We start from the raw sequence: 21,338 nt of genomic DNA on the forward strand, positions 1-21,338 counted from the left end.
GAGAGAGAGAGAGAGAGCCGGAGAGAGAGAGAGAGAGAGAGCCAGAGAGAGAGCCAGAGAGGCAGAGCGAAAGAGTGAAAAAGCAAGAGGGAGAGCAATATACAAAGAGCAAAAAGGAGGAGACAGAAACAGATCGAAGTTGTTTGCGTGTGTGTGAGAGAGAGACACCAAGAGATGGAGAGAAACAGAAATAGAGGCAGAGAGAGATACAGAGAGTGAGTGAGTGCGAAGCAGAGTGATGAGGAGAGATAGAAAGAGAAAGAAAGGAATGGGATAGAGTGAATGTGAGAGACAGAAGGAACCAAGGAGAGATACACTCAGAAAGAAAGAGCAGGAAGACACAGAGAGAGAGAGAGAGAGCCGGAGAGAGAGAGAGCGAGAGCCAGAGAGAGAGAGAGCGAGAGCCGGAGAGAGCGAGAGAGAGAGAGCCGGAGAGAGAGAGAGAGAGAGAGCGCCGGAGAGAGAGAAAGAGCCGGAGAGAGAGCCGGAGAGGGATTGAGAGAGAGAGAGAGCCGGAGAGAGAGAAGAGAGAGAGAGCCAGAGAGAGAGAGAGAGAGCCGGAGGGAGAAAGAGAGAGCTGGAGAGAGAGAGAGGGAGCCAGAGAGAGAGCCAGAGAGAGAGAGAGAGAGAGCCAGAGAGAGAGAGAGAGCTGGAGAGAGAGAGAGAGAGCCGGAGAGAGAGAGAGAGAGAGAGCGCCGGAGAGAGAGAAAGAGCCGGAGAGAGAGAGGGAGAGCCAGAGAGAGAGAGAGGGACAAGAATAGAAAATTAGCATGAGATGGATGGAGAGAGTGAGACAGAAAGTATAAGAAAGCGAGAGTGATGGATTGCTGTGTATTGAGAGGCAGAGTTGGGATTTCCCCATTTCCTGAGAGTGAGATTGTGACGAGTGACAGACTGGTTTTAGCACCTCTGAGCACCTGATCCTATCAGACAGCAGAGCTGGTGTGCCAGGGGTTAGCCAGAGGTTGTGTTGGGCTTTCCAGTTGTGTTTGAAGATCATCCAGCAGTTTCCACCAACCTCGGTCTGACTCATTCTGTCAATATTTTTCTAATTTCCACCTTGGGTTCGGCTCCCGGCGTCAGCCTGTGCTTTCCTTCATGTTTTGTGCCCTTCTGCAGGAAGCAGACACGGAATGCAGATGATTTTCCAACACTGAATGATCTCAAACCCTCGCGCGCCACTCCTACCCTCTCTCTGTCTCATCTCCCTTTCCCCAACTTTTCACACTGAGCACAGCCACGCTCCTCACAGTGCCTGCACTGCAGGACCTAGTGAACCAGCTTGGGCAAAAACCACAGGGGATTCAGTGACTGCATCACTTATAATAACTCAGTGAATATGGAGTACAGGGTGAAGAAGAGACAATATAATACAGGGAGAGAGACAGTAACAGGGACTGAGAGAGACTAACACTGGTTGGAGTCACACCCGGCACAAAGGAAGATGGTTGTGGTGGTTGGAGGTCAATCATCTCAGCTCCAGGACATCACTGCAGGAGTCCCTCAGGGTCAGTGTCCTCGACCCAACCATCTTCAGCTGCTTCATCAATCACCTTCCCTCCATCATAAGGTCAGCAGTGGGGATGTTCGCCGATGATTGCACAATGTTCAGCACCATTCACAACTCCTCAGATACTGAAGCAGCCCATGTCCAACTGCAGTAAGGTCTGGACAATATCTAGGCTTGGGCTGACAAGTGGCAAATAACATCCATGACACACAAATGCCAGGTAATGACATGGGCGGCATGGTGGCACAGTGGTTAGCACTGCTCCTTCACAGTTCCAGGGACCTGGGTTCGATTCCCGGCTTGGGTCACTGTCTGCGTGGAGTTTGCACATTCTCCTCGTGTCTGTGTGGGTTTCCTCTGGGTGCTCCGGTTTCCTCCCACAGTCCAAAGAGGTGCGGGTTAGGTTGATTGGCCATGCTAAATTGCCCCTTAGTGCCCTGAGATGCGTAGGTTAGAGGGATTAGTGGGTAAATATGTAGGGATATAGGGGTAGGGCCTGGGTGGGATCGTGGTCGGTGCAGACTCGATGGGCCGAATGGCCTCTTTCTGCATTGTAGGGTTTCTATGATTCTATGAAACTCAAAAGCATCTCCAACAAGAAACAATCTAACCATCAACCCTCGACATTCAACAATATTTTACCATTGCTGAATCCCCCACTATCAACATCCAGGGGTTACCATAGACCAGAAACTGAACTGGACTGGCCATATAAATACTGTAAGAAGTCTCACAACACCAGGTTAAAGTCCAACAGGTTTATTTGGTAGCAAATACCATAAGCTATGGTATTTGCTACCAAATAAACCTGTTGGACTTTAACCTGGCATTGTGAGACTTCTTACTGTGCTTACCCCAGTCCAACGCCGGCATCTCCACATCATATAAATACTACCAGGGCAGGACAGAGGCTAGGAATACTGCGGCAAGTAACTCACCTCCTGTCTCCCCAAAGCCTGTCCACCATTTACAAGGCACAAATCAGGAGTGGAATGGAATACTCCCCACTTGCCTGGATGGGTGCAGCTCCAACAACACAAGAAGCTCAACACCATCCAGGACAAAGCAGCCCACTTGATTGGTACCTCATCCACAAACATTCACTCCCTCCACCAAGCACAATAACAACCATGTGTGCCATCTACAACATGCACTGCAACAACTCACCAAGATTCCTTAAGCAGCACCTTCCAAACCCACCACCACTACCATCTAGAATGACAAGGGCAGCAGATACCTGGGAACACCACCACCTGCAAGTTCCCCTCCAAGCCTCTCACCATCCTGACTTGGAAATACATCACATTCCTTCACTGTCGCTGTCAAAACCCTGGAACTCCCTCCCTAACAGCACTGTGCGTGTACCGACACCGCATGGACTGCAGCGGTTCAAGAAGGCAGCTCACCATCACCTTCTCAAGGGCAACTAGGGATGGGCAATAAATGCTGGCCAGCGACGCCCACATCCCTTGATTGAACGTGAAAAAAGAGGGACAGAAAGATCGAATAACAGGAATTTGGGGTGAAAGAAGGAGAGAGAAAGAGAGTAACAGACATTGGGAGACAGAGGGAGGGAGGCGGAGTAGCAGGCTTTGGCAGAGAGCAATTGGAAGAGGGAGAGAGAGAGAGAGCAGGAACATCTCTGATAGATCACTTTCCTCACACCTATGCCTCTATCTTTCTGCAACTGGAACCATCACTGGTATTCCTATTCCAGCACAGGACTGGACAATATCAACTCTGATGTGACAGTTCCCAATGCCGAATAGTCAACTAACTTTCATCCATCTCATTTCATGCAGGCAAAGTGAGCATGGAGCCGGGCCAGGATCACAACCTCTGATTGGGTGGAAAGGGCAATAAAAGGGTGAAGAGCTGGGGAAATGGGTCCAATTGCATAACTGCTTGGAAGCCAATAGCCATCCACTGGTGTGCAAACAGTCAGCGGGTAGAGGCAGGGTGGGGCCTGTTAGGGGCAAAGAGGGTGGCATATGTTTCGAGGCACAGGCCAAGGATAGAATAATTAATGCTGTCCCCTTTCCAGACTGGTATTCTTGAAAGATGAAGAGCTTCAACAACATGTATCTTTTTTCAGAAAAACTCAAATTCTGGATCACTAAACGAATATTTAATGAGCTTCAGTGTTTATTCAGAAACTGAAATCTGACCAGATATCGGTCAAAGTGGTGAAGGTGGCAGTAATGGACAGAGTGAAAACTAATGGGTGGAAGGTACTGGAAAGACTGGCAAAGCTGAGAGTGGATAAGTCTCCTGGTGTGGATGGTTTGTATCCAGGTCGCTGGAGACAGCAAAAGGAATTGTCATAATCTTCCAACCCTCCCGAGGTATGGGGGAGGTGCCAGAGGATTGGGGAGTGGCAAATGTGTCACCCTTATTCAACAAAAGGTGACTATCCTACTAACTACAGACTGGTCAGTTCAACATCAGTGGTGGGGAAGTTTTTAGAAAGAATACTCAGGATAAAAAAATCAACAAACACCTGGAGAGGTTTGAGTTAATTCGAAACATAGAAACGAGAAGCAGGAGTAGCCATTCAGCCCTTTGACCCTGCTCCCCCATTCATTTTGATCATGGCTGATCATCAAATTCAATATCCTGATCCTCCCTTCCTCCCATTCCTCCTGATCCTATGACATAGGTAGGAAAAGGGAAGAGGTCCTGAAAGGAGAATATAGGGAGTTGGGAAGGGAGTTGAGAAGAAGGACCGCAAAGGTAGTAATCTCGGGATTGCTGCCTGTGCCGCGCGACAGTGAGAGTAGGAATGGAATGAGGTGGAGGATAAATGCGTGGCTGAGGGATTGGAGCAGGGGGCAGGGATTCAGGTTTCTGGATCATTGGGACCTCTTTTGGGGCAGGTGTGACCTGTACAATAAGGACAGGTTGCACTTGAGTCCCAGGGGGACCAATATCCTGGCGGGGAGGTTTGCTAAGGCTACTGGGGAGAGTTTAAACTAGAACGGTTGGGGGGTGGGAATCAAATTGAAGTGACTGGGAGAGAGGAGGTTAGCTCACGAATAGAGAAAGCTTGTCGACAGTGTGAGAGGGAGGATAGGCAGGTGATAGAGAAGGGGAGCGCTCAGACCAAAGGTTTGAGATGTGTCTATTTTAATACAAGGAGTGTTGTGAACAAAGTGGATGAGCTTCGAGCGTGGATCACTACTTGGAAATATGATGTGGTGGCCATTATAGAGACTTGGATGACTCAGGGACAGGACTGGTTACTTCAAGTGCTGGGTTTCAGATGTTTCAGAAGGGACAGGGAGGGAGGCAAAAGAGGTGGGGGACTGGCACTGTTGATCAGAGATAGTGTCATGGCTGCAGAAAAGATGGACACCATGGAGGGATTGTCTACGGAGTCTCTGTGGGTGGAGGTTAGGAACAGGAAGGGGTCAATAACTTTACTGGGTGTTTTCTATAGGCCGCCCAATAGTAACAGGGATGTTGAGGAGCAGATGGGGAAACAGATCCTGGAAAGGTGTAATAATAGTAAGAAGTTTAACAACACCAGGTTAAAGTCCAACAGGTTTATTTGGTAGCAAAAGCCACACAAGCTTTCGGAGCTCTAAGCCCCTTCTTCAGGTGAGTGGGAATTCTGTTCACAAACAGAGCATATAAAGACACAAACTCAATTTACATGAATAATGGTTGGAATGCGAATACTTACAACTAATCAAGTCTTTAAGAAACAAAACAACGTGAGTGGAGAGAACATCAAGACAGGCTAAAAAGATGTGTATTGTCTCCAGACAAGACAGCCAGTGAAACTCTGTGGGGGTTACAAATAGTGTGACATGAACCCAATATCCCGGTTGAGGCCGTCCTCGTGTGTGCGGAACTTGGCTATCAGTTTCTGCTCAGCGACTCTGCGCCGTCGTGTGTCGCGAAGGCCGCCTTGGAGAACGCTTACCCGAATATCAGAGGCCGAATGCCCGTGACCGCTGAAGTGCTCCCCAACAGGAAGAGAACAGTCTTGCCTGGTGATTGTCGAGCGGTGTTCATTCATCCGTTGTCGCAGCGTCTGCATAGTTTCCCCAATGTACCATGCCTCGGGACATCCTTTCTTGCAGCGTATCAGGTAGACAACGTTGGCCGAGTTGCAAGAGTATGTACCGTGTACCTGGTGGATGGTGTTCTCATGTGAGATGATGCCATCAGTGGTTGGTAAGTTGATGGAGAAGATCCTGAGAGGCAGGATTTATGAACATTTGGAGAGGTATAATATGATTAAGAATAGTTAGCATGGCTTTGTCAAAGGCAGATCATGCCTTACGAGCCTGATTAAATTTTTTGAGGATGTGATTAAACACATTGATGAAGGAAGAGCAGTAGATGTAGTATATGTGGACTTCAGTAAGGCATTTGATAAGGTGCCCCATGCAAGGCTTATTGAGAAAGTGAGGGGCATGGGATCCAGGGGACATTGCTTTGTGGATCCAGAATTGGATTGCCCACAGAAGGCAAAGAGTGGTTATAGATGGGTCATATTCTGCATGGAGGTCGGTCACCAGTGGAGTGCCCCAGGAATCTGTTCTGGGACCCTTCCTCTTTGTGATTTTTATAAATGACCTGGATGAGGAAGTGGAGGGGTGGGTTGGTAAGTTTGCTGATGACACAAAGGTTGGAGGTGTTGTGGATATTGTGAAGGGATGTCAGAAGTTGCAGCGAGACATTGATAGGATGCAAGACTAGGCGGAGAAGTGGCAGATGGAGTTCAACCCAGATAAGTGTGAGGTGGTTCATTTTGGCAGGTCAAATAGGCTGGCGGAATATAATATTAATGGTAGGACTCTTGGCAGAGTGGAAGATCAGAAGGATCTTGGGGTCCAAGTTCATAGGACGCTCAAAGCAGCTGTGCAGGCTGACGCTGTGGTTAAGAAGGCGTATGGTGTATTGGCCTTCATCAATTGAGGAATTGGTCAGACCCCACTTGGAGTACTGTGCTCAGTTCTGGTCGCCTCATTACAGGAAGGATGCGGAAGCCATAGAAAGGGCGCAGAGCAGATTTACAAGGATGTTGCCTGGGTTGGGGTGCATGCCTTATGAGGATAGGTTGACTGAGCTCGGCCTTTTCTCCTTGGAGAGACGAAGGATGAGGGGTGACCTGATAGAGGTGTCTAAGATGTTCAGAGGTATTGATCGAGTGGATAATCAGAGGCTTTTTCCCAGGGCTGAAATGGTTGCCACAAGAGGACACAGGTTTAAGGTGCTGGGGAGTAGGTACAGAGGAGATGTCAGGGGTAAGTTTTTCACTCAGAGGGTGGTGGGTGCGTGGAATGGGCTGCCAGCAATGGCGGTGGAGGCGGATTCGATAGGGTCTTTTAAGAGACTTTTAGATAAGTACATGGAACTTAGTAAGATAGAGGGTTATAGGTAAACCTAGTAATCGCTAAGGTAGGGACATGTTCGGCACAACTTTGTGGGCTGAAGGGCCTGTATTGTGCTGCAGTTTTTCTATGTTTCTATCCCTTTAGCCCCAAGAGCAATATCTAATTTCTTCTTGAAATCAGACAACGTTTTGGCCTCAGCTACATTCTGTGGGAGTGAATTCCACACATTCACCACCCTCCTCACCTCAGTTCTAAAAGATTTACCCCTTATCCTCAAACTATGACCCCTAGTTCTGGACTCCCCCACCATTGGGAATGTTCTTTCTGAATCTACCCTGTCTAACCCTGTTAGAATTTTATAAGTTTCTATGAGATCCCCTCTCACTCTTCTAAACTCCGGTGAATATAATCCTAACCGACTTAGTCACTGCTCATATGACAGACCTTCCATCCCAGGAATCAGCCTGGTAAACCTTCGCTGTACTCCCTCTATAGCAAGGACATCCTTCCTCAGATAAGGACACCAAAACTGCACAAAATACTGCAGGTGTGGCCTCACCAACGCCCTGTACAATCACAGCAAAACATCCCTATTCCTATACTCAAATCCTCTCGCTATGAAGGCCAACATACCATTTGCCTTTCTTCCTGCCTGCTTTACCTGCGCACTTACTTTCAGTGACTAATGCACGAGGATACTAAGGTCTCGATAAAAGCAAATTACTGCAGATGCTGGAATCTGAAACCAAAAGAGAAAGTGCTGGAAAATCTCAGCAGGTCTGGCAGCATCTGTAAGGAGAGAAAGGAGCTGACGTTTCGAGTCCAGATGTCCCTTTGTCAAAGCCCAAAGGGTCATCAAAGGGTTGTCTGGACTCGAAACGTCAGCTCATTTCTCTCCTTACAGACGCTGCCAGACCTGCTGAGATTTTCCAGCATTTTCTCTTGATACCAAGGTCTCGTTGAGTATCCACCTCTCTCAATTTACACTCATCAATTAAGGAGAATCAGCAGATTGGTGAAAGGCAGATTGTGTTTGACTAATAAATTAGAATCTTTTGATGGAGTAACAGAGGAGGTTGATGAAGGGGATGTGGTGGATGTTGTTTATCTGGATTTTAAGAAAGCTTTTGAAAAGTACCACATAAAAGGCTGGTTAACAAAATTGAGGTTGATGGAAAAGGAGGGTCTCTAATGTTTTAACTATGTTTGGGGTTGTGGGTTTTGAGAAAAGGAAACAATGTGGTTTGCGCACAGAGGGGTGGGATTTTCCAGCTGCACTCCCCCAAAAACCAGAAAATCCCACCCGAGGTCAACGCACCTTTTCATGGTCCGCCCCCCGCCCCCCCCCCCCCCCCCCCGCCCTCCCCCCCCCCCCCCCGCTACAATTCCCGCAGCGGGCGGGGTGTGAAATTCCCCCATCGATTCAAATGAACAATAACAGGTATATCCTAGGGGTCTTCCTTGTACAGAGTCCAAACTGAAATTAAAAGCAGCAGCTTGTGAAACCCCAGTGACATCATCATCCAGTCATGTGACCAGCACTTAAAACAATCATGCAATCTTTTAAAATATATAACATTCCTCCCCCTTTACTACTGATGTCATGACAACTAATTACTATGATGTTATAGATAGGATCAGTAATAGAATCATAGAATCCCTACAGTGCAGAAAGAGGCCATTCGGCTCATCGAGTCTGCACCGACCACAATCCCACCCAGGCCCTATCCACATATCCCTACATATTTACCCACTAACCCCTCTAACCTATGCATCCCGGCACACTAAGGGGCAATTTAGAATGGCCAATCAACCTAGCCTGCACATCTTTGGACTGTGGGAGGAAACCGGAGCACCCGGAGGAAACCCATGCAGACACGAGGAGAATGTGCAAACTCCACACAGACAGTGACTCGAGCCGGGATTCGAACCCAGGTCCCTGGAGCTGTGAAGCAGCAGTGCTAACCACTGTGCTACCGTGCTGCCCACTGCAGACAAAGGGAGGTGCATCATTAATCATTATACACAGTCAATAAGAAAATCAATCAGGAGGACGTCTGTGCCTCTTTGGTTGTATACACCATTCAGAGAAATCATTTCGAGATAACAACAATTGGTCAGTATGGCATTGCCAAACGAGCCCATTCCTCTCCCAAAGGCTTAATATGTGAAACGACTGCCCCTACTCCATAAGGTGAAACATCGCAAGTAAACAGGAACAGTAACTTTGAATTAAAATGAACCAATACTTCAGACTTCTGCAAAGAATCTTAGACATCCTTGTATGCTTTCTCAGATTCTGTTGTCCAGTCTCATGACTGTTACCATAGCCAGGTTAGGAACAAATTTGCCATGATGATTTACTAAATCCAGGAAAGATCTCATTCGTCAGATTCGGTGCTTCTAAAAGAGCATCCATCTTTATAGAAACAGTGGCACAGTGGTTAGCGCTGCTGCCTCACAGCGCCAGGGACCCGGGTTCGATTCCCGACTTGGATCACTGTCTGTGCGGAGTCTGCACGTTCTCCCCGTGTCTGCATGGGTTTCCTCCGGGTGCTCTGGTTTCCTCCCACAGTCTGAAAGACGTGCTGGTTAGGGTGCATTGGCCGTGCTAAATTCTCCCTCAGTGTACCCGAACAGGCGCCGGAATGTGATAACTAGAGGATTTTCACAGTAACTTCATTGCAGAGTTAATATAAGCCGACTTGTGACACTAATAAATAAACTCAAACTTAAAACTAGAAAAAGGGAAGGCGATGGCCTGGTGGGTTTACCACTGGACTATTAATCCAGAAACTCAGCTAATGTTCTGGGGTGTCTCCCCCGATCCCCGGTGAGTCTCCCCTGATCCCCGGTGAGTCTCCCCCGATCCCCGGTGAGTCTCCCCCGATCCCCGGTGAGTCTCCCCCGATCCCCGGCGAGTCTCCCCCGATCCCCGGTGAGTCTCCCCCGATCCCCGGTGAGTCTCCCCCGATCCCCGGTGAGTCTCCCCCGATCCCCGGTGGGTCTCCCCCGATCCCCGGTGAGTCTCCCCCGATCCCCGGTGAGTCTCCCCCGATCCCCGGTGAGTCTCCCCCGATCCCCGGTGAGTCTCCCCCGATCCCCGGTGAGTCTCCCCCGATCCCCGGTGAGTCTTCCCCGATCCCCAGTGAATTCCTGGCTGTGGGAGGATGAGTGACAGAGAAACATAGCTGTTTACCATTTGACGTATTTTCATAATGTTCGGATTAAATGTGACGCAAATACTGAGGCTTTGAACTGAAAAATGTGAGATTAATATTTTTCATGTGATCTGATTGGGCTGCTGTTATTTTCCACAGCTGATCCCACACCTCCCACTGCCCCCGTCCCGCTCCCATCATGAGCACCGGGTCATTCCCAGAAATCCACACTCTGTGACTGATGTGGAAATTCCATTTAAAAATCTCCAGCTTTGTTCTGCAGTCATCCAGAGCCTCTCACTTGATGACAGAGTGAGAATTCTGTCAGAGCCTGTTCCAGATCGGAACTGTCATCAGTAACAGGAGAGGGATGTGGAGAGAGGGACAAAGAGAGAGAGAGAGAGAGAGAGAGAGAGCTTTCATGATGCGCTGCGGGCCATCAGCAGCAGCGGAATTGAACTCAACCACAATCTGTAACCTCATGGCCAAGCATATCCCCCACTCTGCCATTAGCACCAAGGCAGGGGGTCAACCCTGGTTCAATGGAGAGTGCAGGAGGACATGCCAGGAGCAGCACCCGGCATACCCAAAAATGAGGTGTTAACCTGGTGAAGCTGTAACGCAGGACAAGAGACAAGGTGACCATAGACCTTTGAGGGGGGAGAGCTGAGTGGTGGTGATCTAACTGGAGAATCTCCACACCTCAGGCGAGGGGCAAGGTTGAGAAGGCGGGGCCTTCATGAATAACCTCAGCTGGTACGGGAATTGAACCCGTGGCGTTGGCATCGCTCTGAGTCGCAAGCCAGCCATCCAGCCAACTGAGCAAAACTGGCCCTCAACTCAAGACTACTTGCAAGCCAAACAGCATTAGGAGCAATAGACAGAGCTAAGTGATCCCACAACCAATGGGTCAGATCTAAGCTCTGCTGTCCTGCCGCATCCAACCGTGAATGGTTGTGGACAATTAGACAACTCACTGGAGGAGGAGACTCCACAAATATCTCCATCCTCAATGATGGAGGAGCCCAGCACATCAGTGCAATAGATAAGGCTGAAGTATTCGCAGCAATCTTCAGCCAGAGTGCCGAGTGGATGATCCATCTCAGCCTCCTCCAGTGGTCCCCAGCATCTCAGATGCCAGTCTCCAGCCAATTCGATTCACTCCACGTGATATCAAGAAACGGTTGGAGGCACTGGATACTGCAAAGGCGATGGGCCCTGATAACATTCCGGCAATAGTACTGAAGACTTGTGCTCCAGAACTTGCCGCTCCCCTAGCCAAGCTCTTCCAGTACAATTACAACACTGGCATCTACCCAACAATGTGGAAAATTGCCCAGGTATGTCCTGTACACAGGAAACAGGACAGATCCACCCTGGCTGTGGTATTGAGCCCCTTTTAAGGAGCGATGTTTTGGAGGATCATATGACCAGTTTGGCCAATCAGGCCGAAGCGTGTGAATCCTGGGTGAAGTGCAGACTCACCTCTGTAAATAGTTATTCCTGTTAATAAATAGTTCTTTAGTTACTCCACTTGGTGGCCACCGCTCTTTCCAAGATATTACACCTGTCTACAAGGATCAATGGAGTATTTTCTCTTTGCCATGGAGAGCGGCAGAGCAAACCTCGTGTACAAGTTGCTGAAGCTCGTCTATTCAGCAGTCAGTGAGTTATCCTAATGCCTCTATTCAGGAACCTTGAACCATTAGACCCTCATTCACAGGATTGAATTCAGTACGTTGAATCCGTCTTAAAAGCAAATGAAATGGGGAGGAGAAGCAGAGAGTACTTCTGTTAACAGCCTGCGATGCCCTAACCTATAAACTGACAAAGAGCTTGACTTCCCCAGGTGCCCCTGACACAAAAACCTTCAAAAAAATCGTAGAACTCATAGAAATAGTAATTATCACCCAAAGCCCTTGGTGACTATACAGAAATGTAAGTTTAACTTGATGGCAAGATCCCCCCCCCCCCCCCCCCCCGGGAGGCAATGGCAGCTTTTGCAGTGAGGTTGAGGCAAGCAACTGAACATTGCGAATTTGGGTCTGCCCCTAATGCGATGTTGGGAGACCGGCTAGTGTGCGGGGTGAATAATACTGCAGTATAGAAGATACTGTTGGCAGAAACAGAAATAACCAAAAGAAGGCGTTAGAAATTGCCCTCGCCATGGAAAGTGCAGTTAAAGGTGCGAAAGAAATGGAAAGTGTGCAAGCTGGTGAGGTCCACCAAGTTTGGAAGGAAACTGCTAATGGCAGTAGTGCCAGGGATGTGGAGCAGAGTTTAGTGAGAAAAGAAGTACAGAAACAGAGAGAGAGCAGAGTTATAGGAGATTCAATTTACAACCCAAGAACTGTGAAGAATGTTGGTGTAGGAGAGCCCAGTCCCAGGAGCCATTTAGTTTCAGGGAAGCTATGTGTTACACCTGTGACAGGCAAGAACCAAGTGCAAGGCTAAACAGGACCTGCTTAGTGCTGGAGGAAAAAAATTCTGGCTCCAGTGCACAGCATAGAGAGTAATTCCAAAGAAGGAACAGATGAGCACAGATTGAATAGGGTGGACAAAGTGGCTCCTATCGCAAACACATTGATGGTGAACAGTGAGTCGTCCGCCCAAAATGGAGATAGTCACAGGAGCCTCAGCCACTGCAGTGAGAGAACTTTTCAATACCTCCAGGGAGGGATCCAGCCCCTGAGATTACAAAACACAGCAGCCAGGCAGGCAACATACACCGGGAAGTCTGGCATTTATTGCTCATTCTTAATTGCCCTTGAAATAAGTGGTTTGCATTTGATAGTCAACCACATTGCTGTGGGTCTGGAGTCACATGTAGGCCAGACTGGGTAAGGATGGCAGATTTCTTTCCCTAAAAGACATTAGTGAACCAGATGGGTTTTTCCAACAATCGACAATGGTTTCATTATTAGACTTTTAATTCCTGACTTGTTCCATTATACCCGGTTCCCCAGAGCATTACCCTGAGTCTCTGGATCACTAGTGCAGTGACAATATCACTGTGCCACTGCCACCCCTTAGTTTTAGTTACTGTTTTAGAATAGTTTTGGTTCTTTTATCTAAGGAAAGATCTACTGGCGTTGGAGACAGTCCAGAGAAGTTTCATTAGGTTGATCCCGGGTATGGAAAGGTTTCGTTACGGAGAGACATTGAGTAGGTTGGGCCTGTGCTCATTGGAATTTAGAAGTGTGACAGGTGACCTTATTGAGACATATCGTATTCTCAGGGAGCTGGACAGGGTCGATGCTGAGAGGTTGTTTCCCCTTGTGGGAGAGTCTGGGACCAGAGGGCATTGTCTCAGACTAAGGGGATCGCCCATTGAAGGCAGAGATGGGGAGAAATTTATTTTCCGAGGGAAGTGAATCTGTGGAATTCTTTACCGCAGAGGGCTGAAGAGGCTGGGTCGTTAAATATGTTCAGGGGTGAGATAGATTTTTAATCAGTAAGGGAATCAAAGGTTACGGGGATAATGCGGGGAAGTGGAGTTGAGGATTATCAGATCAGATCAGTCATGTTCTCATTGAATGGTGGGACAGACTTGATGGGCCGAATGGCCTAATTCTGCTGCTAAATCTCATGGTTTTATGGGAGGCTATACAGGTTTTGGGAACAATAGCCCCTGTCAGTTACAGACAGCAGTCTGCCCAACTGCCACTCATTGTTGAGGGCCAAGGGTCAAGGGCCAAGCTCACTGGAACGAGATTGGCTTCAGGAAATAGGATTGAATTGGGTAGAAATTTTCAATATTAATGAAGGGGACCGACCTGATGTCCTCTGGAGATATTGGGAGATATTTCAGGAAGAGCTAGGCAAAATACACAGTGTGAAAGCCAAAATTTATGGACATCCAGAGGCCACACCAAAATCTTTGCAGAGCAAGCCCCGAGCCCGGTTCAGCATGTGGGGAAGCGAGACTGAACGTAAACAGTTAGAAAATCTGAACGTTATCAAACCCATGTATTTCACGGAGTGGGTAGCTTCCATTGTGCCTAGTGGTATTATCGCTTGATTATTAATCCAGAAATTCAGCTAATGTTCTGGGGACCCGGGTTCGAATCCCGCCATGGCAGGTGATAGAATTTAAATTCAATAAAAAAATCTGGAATTAAGAATCTACTGATGACCATGAAACCATCGTCGATTATCGGAAAAACCCATCTGGTTCACTAATGTCCTTGAGGGAAGGAAATCTGCCATCCTTACCCGGTCTGGTCTACATGCAACTCCAGATCCACAGCAATGTGGTTGACGCTAAACTGCCCTCTGAACAAGGGCAACTAGGGATAGGCAGCCAGTGACACCCATGTCCCACGAATGAATAAAAGGACCTCGACATGCATTATTAAAAAACACCAGGATCTAAGAATCATAGAAGCCCTACAGTACTGAAAGAGGCCATTCGGCCCATCGAGTCTGCACCGACCACAATCCCACCCAGGCCCTACCCCCATATCCCTACATATTTTACCCACTAATCCCACTAACCTACGCATCTCAGGACACTAAGGGCAATTTTAGAATGGCCAATCAACCTAACCTGCACATCTTTGGGCTGTGGGAGGAAACCAGAGCACCCGGAGGAAACCCACGCAGACACGAGGAGAATGTGCAAACTCCACACAGACAGTGACCCAAGCCGGGAATCGAACCCAGGTCCCTGCAGCTGTGAAGCAACAGTGCTAACCACTGTGCTACCGTGCCGCCCATAGAATATGTACACCCATACCATGCCGCAGGATGACACTGGAAGACTCTGCAAAACAAAAGCTTCCAACAAGTGAAACAAACCCTGCAGTCATCCTACCTTTCAGCCCATTTCAACTCTTCGAAAGAACTCATTCTCACTTGTGAATGGAATTGGAACTGTTTTGTTACATTAAACAAAGGACGGGTTAGAAAGACCCATTGGTGATGCTTCAAGCGAAATAACTGATGTAGAAAAGGCACACTCACCGATTGGGAAAGTGGAGTTGGCCATCACCTTTACAATAAAGAAATCCCCCAATGTGTTTACGAATGGCATTTCACTGTAATTACTGACCATAAACCTGGGCAGCACGGTGACACAGTGGTTAGCACTGCTGCCTCACAGCGCCAGGGACCCAGGTTCGATTCCTGGCTTGGGTCACTGTCTGTGTGGAGTTTGCAGTTTCCTCCCACAGTCCAAAGGTGTGCGTGTTAGGTTGATTGGCCATGCTAAATTGACCTTAGTCTCGGGGGGATTAGCAGGGTGAATATGTGGGGTTACAGAGATAGGATGGTATTGTTGTTGGTGCAGGCTTGATGGGCCAAATGGCCTCCTTCTGTACTGTAGGGATTTTATGAAACCCCTGCTTGGCTTATCTAGAGAAGATAAAACCATTCTTCCAATAGCGTTGACAGTCAACCACATTACTGTGGGTCTGGAGTCACATGTAGGCCAGACTGGGTAAGGACGGCAGATTCCTTTCCCTAAAAGACATTAGTGAACCAGATGGGTTTTTCCAACAATCGACAATGGTTTCATGATTAAACTTTTAATTCCTGACTTGTTCTATTATACCCGGTTCCCCAGAGCATTACCCTGAGTCTCTGGATCACTAGTGCAGTGACAATATCACTGTGCCACTGCCACCCCTTAGTTTTAGTTACTGTTTTAGAATAGTTTTGGTTCCTTTATCTAAGGAAAGATCTACTGGCGTTGGAGACAGTCCAGAGAAGTTTCATCAGGTTGATCCCGGGTATGGAAAGGTTTTGTTACAGAGGGACATTGAGTAGGTTGGGCCTGTGCTCATTGGAATTTAGAAGAATGACAGGTGACCTTACTGAGACATATCGTATTCTCAGGGGGCTGGACAGGGTCGATGCAAGGATACAGCGTTGGGTTTTATTGTTGGCAGTTTATGAATATACCTCCCAACACAGACCGGGAACACATCTATCAAATGTAGATGCCTTGAGCTGATTCACATTACTGGAAAGTACACTGCCCCCACCAATGCCACAAGAAATTGTCCTTGCCTTGAATTTCCTCGTGACATCCATGGATGAAGTTGTACAAAGTTATATAAGACCATAAAACTGATTTCTAGAGAGAGAATTGAAAAGAAGTGCAGTTATGTTTAACTTGTTCAGAACCTTTGTGATAGTAGGAAGGTTTGACAGAATAGTCACGGAGAAGTTATTTCTGTTTGAAGGGGGTCCTTCTACAGTCTATTGTATTCACTAATAAATCCAATTGGAAATTCAGGAGAATCTTCTTTACCCAGAGGGTGGTGAGAATGTGGAACTCACTCCCACAGGGCATGGTTATAGAGTCATAGGGCGGGATCCTACAGCCTCGCTCGAGCGAAACCGGATATTCCCACCGGGGGTCAACAGACATTTCCGTTGTCCGCCCCTCACCTGCTCCAATTCCGTGGCGGACGGGGTGATAGAGTCATAGAGTTTTACAGCGCAGAGAGAGGCCCTTCGGCCCATTGTGCCTGTGATGGCCTTCAAGCACCTATCTATTCTAATCCCATTTTCCAGCCTTGTAGGCTGTGGTGTTTCAGGTGCTCATAGTTGAGGTAGGTTCTATAGATTTTTTTTTTATTCGCTCGTGAGACATGGGCGTCGCTGGCTGGCCAGCATTCATTACCCATCCCTAGTTGCATTTGGAGGGCAGTTGAGAGTCAACCACATTGCTGTGGCTCTGGAGTCACATGTAGGCCAGACCGGGTAAGGACGGCAGATTTCCTTCCCTAAAGGACATTAGTGAACCAGGTGGGTTTTTACAACAATCGACATTGGTTTCATGGTCATGAAGTAGATTCTTAATTCCAGATGATTTTATTGAATTCAAATTCCACCATCTGCCGTGACGGGATTCGAACCCGGGTGAGTTTAATGATAATGCCACTAGGCCATCACCTCCCCCAGATATATTTAGGAGGAAGCTGGTTAAATGCACAGCAGGTATATTGCAGTGAGATGAATACGTATGGGAAGAGCGTTGTGTGGCTCATAATAACTGTCCTGTACTATGTTGGTTGAATTGTGTGTTTCTGGGTTCAGATACTTTGTGATACAATATTCTAATGCTCTCTCCCGCTAGGTGTACACCTCCCAGTGCTCATGTTCAGCTGGAGTTAACTCACATATTATCTTTCCAGTTCTCTGACAGAATCCATGCTGGTTGTCACAGTAACACTCCCTGTGGGAGGTTGTGAGGTAGAGACCCTGTTTCTCTGAGTTAACACAGTAAGAAGTTTAACAACACCAGGTTAAAGTCCAACAGGTTTATTTAGTAGCAAAAGCCACACAAGCTTTTGGAGCTCCAAGCCCCTTCTTCAGGTGAGTGGGAATTCTGTTCACAAACAGAGCTTATAAAGACACTGGAAGAGCTTATAGAGTCTCTGGAATCGCTGGGAAACCAGTGTCGGAGTCGCTGGGAAACCAGTGTCGGAATCTCTGGAATCACTGGGAAACCAGTGTCGGAGTCTCTGGAATCGCTGGGAAACCAGTGTCGGAGTCTCTGGTGCAGGAATTTCTCTCGATGATGAAGCAGAATCTGAAATACTGATTTTTCCGCCTCTTGGAGGGAGAAACTGAGTTAATGTTTCAGCTGTGTGACCTTTCACCAGAACTAGTAAGAAGTCTCACAATACTAGGTTAAAGTCCAACAGGTTTATCTGGAATCATGGGCTTTTGGAGCACTGCTCCTTCATCAGGAAAGTGAAGATTAGTTCACAAACACAGAACTGGACGATGTTAGCGATATCACGGTTTATTGAGATACAATCAGGGAAAAGGGAGCCAGGGGCAGGAGACATGGGATTTCTACACTGACTTCCACAAGAAAGGTTAAATTCCGGTTTAAAAACTCTGCAATACAGATTCCCGAGTCGACAATTGTACAAGTGGGGTCCAAACTGACGCTGAGAAAAAAAAAACAAATCAATCCGATAGAATCACAACTAAGGAATCAGCTGTAAAGAGCAGATTGAATGTTTTCTCAACCCTGCAGCACAGCAATGAAACAGAGACATCTGCAACCAGGCGATCCCAGCAGCCAATCGTTAACATTTTCTCAAAACTGAACACAAATACCTCTGGAGTGGGAGCTCTCAAAACTGACAAAACTTTACAAACAAAAGCTGAACCTACACTTGAACAATTTGAACCATGGATCAAAAATACAATTTACCAAATCATTTTGAACTCATTCAACAGCCAAACCCCACAGAAAATTGAGTGTCTGGAGAAGAGACTTTTTAATCTCCTGGACTGTCAGGCCTAAGTAGAAAATCAGAAAAAGTCCAGATTAATACTTTTCAATATTGGATTGTTAACTTGCTGATGAAGTAATCCTAATGCAGTGCATTGATGAATCCTCAACCAGCTGTGAGGAAACAGTAAAAGCCTTTGATAGAAGCTAGAACTAGAACCAGAAGGTTCTAGTTCTGGAACCCACTAGAACCAGAGGGCACAACCTCGGGCTAAACGGACAATCCTTTAAATCAGAGATGAGGAGGAATTTCTTCAGCCAAAGAGTGGTGAATCTGTGGAACTCTTTGCCGCAGAAGGCTGTGGAGGCCAGGTCTTTAAGACAGAGATAGATAAGTTCTTGATTAATAAGGGGATCAGGGGTTATGGGGAAAAGGCAGGAGAATGGGGATGAGAAAAATATCAGCCATGATTAAATGGCAGAGCAGACTCGATGGGCCGAGTGGCCTAATTCTGCTCCTATGTCTTATGGTCTTATAAATATTTTAATCTTCAAGTTGTGGAGCACAGGACCTAGAAAGAGGCTCAGAAACCCCCAGTAAAGATCTGAAAGAGAACAAGACAATTCTCAAGTAAACCATATGAGGGCACCAGAGGCAGAGAACATTCTCAGAGGTCTCAAAAACAGGTTTTCTTTGGAAATCCTGTCACTTTACCTGAACATGAGCAGCAGCTCTGCAGTCCTGCCACATCCAGCCGTGAACAGTGGTGGAAAATTAAACAACTCACTGGAGGAGGAGGCCCAACAAATATCCCCATCCTCAATGATGGAGGAGCCCAGCACACCAATGCAAAAGATATTCGCAGCAATCTTCAGGCAGAAGTGCCGAGTGGATGATCCAGTCTGGTTCCCTCCAGAGGTCCCCAGCATCACAGATGTCAGTCTGCACCAATTCTCACTCCACATGGTATCAAGGAACAGCTGGAGGCACTGGGTATTACAAAGGCAATGGGCCCTGACAATATTCCCAAAATAGTACCAAAGACTTGAGATCCAGAACGTTCCACTCCCCCAGCCAAGCTCTTCCAGTAAAACTATAACACTGGCAACTGGCATCTACCTGACAATGTAAATTTCCCAGGTATAGCCTGTACACAAAAAGCAGGACAAATCCAACCCAGCCAATTACTGCCCCATCAGTCTACTCTCAATCATCACTAAAGTGATGGAAGGGGTCATCAACAGTGCTATCAAGCAGCACCTGCTCAGCAATAACCTGCTCAGTGATGCCCAGTTTGCATTTCGCCAGCGTCACTCAGCTCCTAACATCATCATAGCCTTGGTTCAAACATGGACTGAATTCCAGAGATGAGTTGAGAGTGACTGCCCTTGACATCAAGACAGCATTTGACTGAGTGTGGCATCATGGAGCCCTAGAAAAACTGGAGTCAATGGGAATCAGGAAAACCTTCCACTGGTTGGAGTCATACCTGGCACATAGGAAGATGGTACTGGGCTCATGGTAAGATACTTGGTAGTGTGGATGAACAGAGGGATTTGGGTGTCCATGTGCATAGATCCCTGAAAGTTGGCACCCAGATTGATAGGGTTGTTAAGAAGACGTACAGAGTGTTAGCTTTTATTGGTAGAGGGATTGAGTTTCGGAGCCAGGAGGTCATGCTGCAACTGCACAAAACTCTGGTGCGGTTGCACTTGGAGTATTGCGTACAGTTCTGGTCGCCGCATTATAGGAAAGATGTGGAAGCGTTGGAAAGGGTGCAGAGGAGATTTACCAGGATGTTGCCTGGTATGGTGGGAAGATCGTATGAGGAAAGGCTGAGGGACTTGAGGTTGTTTTCGTTAGAGAGAAGAAGGTTAAGAGGTGACTTAATAGAGGCATACAAGATGATCAGAGGATTAGATAGGGTGGATAGTGAGAGCCTTTTTCCTCGGATGGCACGAGGGGACATAGCTTTAAATTGAGGGGTGATAGATATGGGACAGAAGTTAGAGGTAGGTTCTTTACTCAGAGAGTAGTAAGGGTGTGGAATGCCCTGCCTGCAGCAGTAGTGGACTCGTCAACATTAAAAGAGCATTTAAATGGTCATTGGATAAACATATGGATGATATTGGAATAGTGTAGATTAGAGGGGCTTTAGATTGGTTTCACTGGTCGGCGCAACATCGAGGGCCGAAGGGCCTGTACTGTGCTGTAATGTTCTATGTTCTATGGTTGTGGTGATTGGAGGTCAATCATCTCAGCTCCAGGACATCACTGCAGGAGTCCCTCAGGGTCAGTGTCCTCGACCCAACCATCTTCAGCTGCTTCATCAATCACCTTCCGTCATAAGGTCAGAAATGGGGATGTTCGCTGATGATTACACGATGTTCAGTATCATTTGTGATACTGAAGCAGTCCATATCCAAATACAGCAAGACTTGGACAATATCCAGGTTTGGACTGACACGTGGCAAGTAACATTTATACCATAGGTGTGCCAGGCATGACCTTCTCCAGCAAGGGAGGATCTAACCATCTTTGACATTCAATGGAGTTACCATTGTCCAGAAACTGAAATGAATTATCTGTATGAATACTGTGGCTCCGGAGCAGGTCGAAGGCTGGGAATCCTGCAGTGAGTAACTCACCTCCTCCAACAGCAGCAGATGATAAATGTGGCAGTCAGCCAGTAAGCTGTTGGAACAATCAAGCTAATAACAACATGAATGAGGCTTTCAGAAAGATCTATTTGGGAGAAAAGGGTTTATTCGAGCCCCCAAAATCATCAAATCTCACAGACAAAAGCCTTTCAGCCCATCTGTCTCTGCTATCTCATAAAATCATAGAATCCCTACAGTGCAGTAAGCAGCCATTTGGACCATCGCACCTGCACTGACAACAATTCCACCCAAGCCCTACCCCCGTAATCCCATATATTTATCCTGCTAATTCCCCTGACACCAAGGGGCAATTTAGCATGGGCAATCCACCAAACCTGCACATCTTTAGACTGTGGGAGGAAACCAGAGCACCTGGAGGAAACCCACGCAGACACGGGGAGAACGTGCAAACTCCACACAGTGACCTGAGGCTGGAATTGAACTCAGATCCCTGGTGC

At 47.4% G+C, this 21,338-nt stretch overlaps 1 protein-coding gene across 1 annotated transcript in view; it reads left to right on the top strand.

The window, feature by feature from the left end:
* Positions 1 to 21,338, top strand: part of LOC144504067 (SPRY domain-containing protein 3-like) — a 450,173-nt gene that overhangs the window by 419,806 nt on the left and 9,029 nt on the right. The gene's annotated exons all lie outside the window — the stretch shown is intronic.

The sequence above is a fragment of the Mustelus asterias genome, chromosome 14, assembly GCF_964213995.1.
Source record: "Mustelus asterias chromosome 14, sMusAst1.hap1.1, whole genome shotgun sequence".
NCBI lineage: Eukaryota > Metazoa > Chordata > Chondrichthyes > Carcharhiniformes > Triakidae > Mustelus > Mustelus asterias.